General features: G+C 44.0%; 1 protein-coding gene across 1 annotated transcript in view; it reads left to right on the forward strand.

Annotated features, from left to right (window-relative positions):
• dock2 (dedicator of cytokinesis 2) overlaps positions 1 to 5,000 on the forward strand; it is a gene marked incomplete at its 3' end in the record, with an annotated part of 32,908 nt that overhangs the window by 20,106 nt on the left and 7,802 nt on the right. The gene's annotated exons all lie outside the window — the stretch shown is intronic.

Here is a 5,000-nt window from a genome sequence, read left to right on the forward strand (position 1 = left end):
CTGTGTGTGTGCGGGTGGGGGGGGTGTTTGTGTGTGTGTGTGTTTGTCGGTGGCTGTGTGTGTGCGGGTGGGGGGGGTGTTTGTGTGTGTGTGTGTGTGTGCATGTGTGCGTGCGTGTGGTGTGTGTGTGTGTGTGTGCAGATGTGTGTGTGTGCATGCGTGCGTGCCTGTGTGTGCGTGCAGTCCGTGTGGGTGTGTCAGGGCTGTAGAGGTTTGTTGTTGATGATAATCGATGTTGTTTTCGGTCGGCGTTGCCGTGGGTGACTCATCAGTCAGCCGCGGCCGGTATAGCCGGTTTCCCGATGCGGCAGTTGCCGGTGACGGTGGAGGGTGGCGGGGAGCGTGGCGTAGCGTGGGGGTGGAGGCAGGGCCACTCCTCCTCCTCCACCTCCTGTATTGATCACGGCTGCAGTGACTGGTCCCCCTGGGACCGGGCCGCACCACCGCCGATGGCTAACTGTCAGCCAGCCCAGAGTCACACTCTGTCACCAGCATCCAGCATTAATACAGCTCTCTAGGAGAGGGGGAGGAGGGGTGGGGGGGGGGGGGGGGAGGGAGGGAAGGAGAGTGGGGGGGGGGGGGGGGCGGGGGGGGTGGGGTAGTGGCAGAGATGAGAAGGGAGGGAGGGAGGGAGGGAGGGAAAGAAATAAGGTGTTTTGCAAAGAAGAGAAGAAGGAAAATTGGGCTATTGAGAAAGGAGAGAGAGTGGGGGAGAGAAAGGAGAGTGCTGAGAGAGGTGAACAAAGAGGGAGAGAGGGAGAGAGAGAGAGAGAGTGAGGGAGAGAGAGAAAGTGCAAAACCCCAAATAAGCTGCTATTATAGCCCCTCAACCAGCTTGTTCACAAACAGACCCCACACAGCCCCAGAACAGCAACACAATTAGACCCAACCCCAATGATGAGAAATCCAAAAAAGATCATGACTTGACCCATTGGATAGAATCAACCAAAAAACAAAGCTAACTGGAATGCTATCTGGTCCTAAACAGAGAGTCCAGTGTCAGAATACCCGACCCCTGTGACTGACCCAACACTAAGACCAGCTTTGACTATGTCCAGACTCAGCGAGCATAGCCTTGCTATGGAGAAAGGTTTGCCATAGGCAGACCTGGCTCCTAGGAGAAGACAGACTATGCAGCACTTCATAACCCTCCTGCCAAATGTATGAGCATATTAGAGGCACGTATTTCCCTCAGATGACACAGACCCACAAAAAAATAGAAAACAAATCCAACCTGGATCAACTCCCATATCCGCAAGGCGAAATATCACAGTGTGCCATCACAGAAGTAAAATTGCCAAAAAAAACAACAACAACCCTGATTTAACTATTGATCTATTTTTCCTATCGTACTTTAACGATTTGCACATTGAAACATGGCACATCGTCAATAATATAACATTTTAAATGTTATATTATTGTATTTACTGTTCTTTTGAAACTCTTGTGTGTAATGTTTACTGTTACATTTGTGTTGGTTATTTATGGTTATTTTGGGTTTATTTGTCACTTCAGAGAGAGAGAGAGAGAGACTGACCTTGATGTGTGTTAATTGTATTTAGGCATAGCAGAGTTCATGTACTTCATGTATCTAATCCCTGATAGGCTCAGCTAGCTTCTGGTCCTGCCATTGGTCACAATAGTCAGTGACACTAATAACATGATCTAGTGGGCAAACCCATTTCCCAGACTCCTCTAGCTCCCTTGTTGTTATTCCTTTATTTATGTATTCATTCATTCCATTTCAATCCCAACCCTCTAAATGAGGGCTGACACTCATTTTAATTTAGATTTATTTATGGCGAATTGGGATGCTAATGTGTCCTGTTTGTGTTGCTCCGTTTAGGCGCATGAAATATGCAGGAGGGCAAATTATACATTTCTAGCAGGTCTCCTATCACTGCTTCCAATACATATTTAATCTCTACCTATCTGCCTGGCCTGCTCTCAGGGTGACAAGGAGTGACGGGGAGGGTGATGGCTGTGTGTGTGTGTGTGTGTGTATGTGTGTGTGCGTGCGCGTGTGTGTGTTTGTGTGTGTGTGCGTGTGTGTATGCATGCGAGTGCCTGTCCTGGGGTTTATAACAACCGATTGTGTCTATGGATAATGTTTGAATGGATTGGATTTTCTTCCTCTAAATTTATTCAACATACACTCTCTGGATTAAGGAGCCTGGCAGACACACATGCACACACACATGCACATGCATGCATACACACACACGCACATGCATGCACGCACACACACATGCAAACACACACACGCACACACATGCACACACACACACACGTCATATGGGTTAATCTGGTTTTGGTTTCCTCAAATTAAATACAATTTATCAAAAGCATTAGGGGTCAATTTACTCTAATTGATTTGCCGTCAGACAATCACTGTGACAGACTGATCACATCAATAACGGGTGCTGGAAAACGACTGATCAGGGGAAAAAGAGAAAACAAAAGAGATTGTATTGTTGTTTTGTTTGCCCACTCACTCTCTGAATCAGGTGAAAGGCCTTGTTGAATCTCCGAACCCCTCTATCTCCATCCCTCCATTCCATCCCCCTATCCCCACTGTTTACTGCTGAGACCACTTCAACTAGGCTTCCTATCTTGGACAGTAATATACAGTGACCTCCATAAGTCTTGGAAAGAGGAAGCATTATGGTTTCTTTTATATACTCTATACTCCAATAGTTTGGATTTGATATCAAACAAGGACTATGAGGTTAAAGTAGAGATTAAGAGCTTTGATTCAATGTTTCCTTTTTCCAGATTGGTTTCACCATTTAGAAATTACAACCCTTTTTATACATAGTCCCCTGATTTCAGGCTAGAAAATGGGCTTGACAGGTGTTTCTGGTTAGTCAGGTGTGTTCCGTCATTATTTGTGCAGGCATAAGAGAGCTGTCGATGTCTAGTATTGATTCTAGGCTTTGCATTTGCCTTCGGAGTCTAATATTGGTGTCTGTCAACATGAGGACCAAAGAGACGTCAATGAAAGTCACGGAAGCGATTATGAGCCTGAAATCTCAGACAAATCAATCAGAAACAGCCAAAACCTTTGACTTACCACAATCAACAATTTTTAACATCATTAAAAAAGTAAGAAAGCACTGGTGAGCTCAGTAATCGCAAACAGGTTGGTAGGCCAAGGAAGACGTCGACAGCGGATAAAAAATGCTCACCATAATTAAGAAAACCCCCAGAACAGCTGTCCACAGATCAGGAACACTCTCCTGGGTGTAGGCGTGAATGTGTCAGAGACTACCACCCCCAGAATACGTGACCAGCCCAACTACAGATTTCACTGCAAGGTGCAAATCACTAGTTATCCTTAAAAAGGATGGTCACTTACAGTTTGCTAAAAAGTACCTACAAATAAGAAGAGGAAAGTTCAGAGAAAATATCTGCCCAATATTTACAGCATACCTTCTCATCTGTGAAATGTGGTGGAGGAGCTGCTATGGTTTGGGCATGTATAGCTGGCACAATAATTGAATAATTTGTCTTAATTGATGTTACTGCTGATAACAGCACTTTCATCAGTATTCTGAAGCGTACAGAAACATCTACTCTAGGGGGAGTATGTTTAAAACATTTTGTACTTTGTAAATGGTGAACCCAATCTGAAAAAAAAACCTCCATTGAATTAAAGATGAGAATCTGTACTTTGACCGCATAGTAATTGCTTGATTTCAAATCCAAACTATTGGAGTATAGAGATAAAAGAAGACTTTCCAGTACTTATGGAGGGCACTGTACACTCACTGAGCACTTTATTAGGAACACTATACTAATACTGGTTAGGGCCTCTCTTTGCTCTCAAAACAGCCTAAATTCTTTGTGGCATTGATTCCACAAGATGTTGGAAACATTCTTTTGAGATTCTGGTCCATGATGACATGATTGCATCACGCAATTCCTGCAGATTTTTCAGGTGCACTTTCAAGGTGTGAATCTCCCGTTCTACCACATCCCAAAGGTGTTCTATTGGATTCAGATCCGCTGACTGGGAAGGCCACTGAAGAACACTGAACTCATTGTCATGTTCATGAAACCAGTTTGAGACGACTTGCTTTGTGACATGGTGCATTATCATGCTGGAAGTAGCCATTAGAAGATGGGTCAATTGTAGCCATGAAGGGATGCACATGGTCAGCAACAATACTCAAATAGGCTGTGGTATTCAAGAGATGATTGACTGGTATTAACAGGCCCAAAGTGTGCCAAGAAAACATTCCCCACACCATTCCACCACCTCCACCATGAGAAGGTGAACAGGTGTTCCTAACAAAGTGTTCGGTGAATGTATATTACAGACATAATTGAGGAAGAAACCTTACATTTTATTACTTTTAGTTTTGACACAATTCTCACTGTATGTCTTTCTGAGATCACAAAAAAATGATTTATAAACTGTATCAACTGGGATTCTGTATTTGATTAAAAGTAAGCTCTTGGATTGTGAGGCTGTGATTTGATACACACACATATATGCCTGCCTTAGCTGGGGTTACACAACAAATCCATGTTAATGCCTTTAATTCTATGATATTTGATATACACGCCATGTTATATACTGTCCTGTTTGTGGCTTTTAATCAAATTGAAGTGAGCCCAGCTGTTAGTGTTGACTGTAGTAATCAACATTAGTGAGAGCTCACGTAGGTTGGGGGTATTGATGCCTTCTACTGGACTGTACCATTCAATACCTTGACTCTCTACTGGACTGTACCACTCCATTTCCTTGACTTTCTACTGGACTGTACCACTCCATTTCCTTGACTTTCTACTGGACTGTACCATTCATTACCTTGACTCTCTACTGGACTGTACCATTCATTACCTTGACTCTCTACTGGACTGTACCATTCATTACCTTGACTCTCTGCTGGACTGTACCATTCATTACCTTGACTGTCTGCTAGACTGTACCATTCATTACCTTGACTCTCTGCTGGACTGTACCATTCATTACCTTGACTCTCTGCTAGACT

This window comes from Argentina silus (genome assembly GCF_951799395.1).
Source record: "Argentina silus genome assembly, chromosome: 15".
Lineage (NCBI taxonomy): Eukaryota > Metazoa > Chordata > Actinopteri > Argentiniformes > Argentinidae > Argentina > Argentina silus.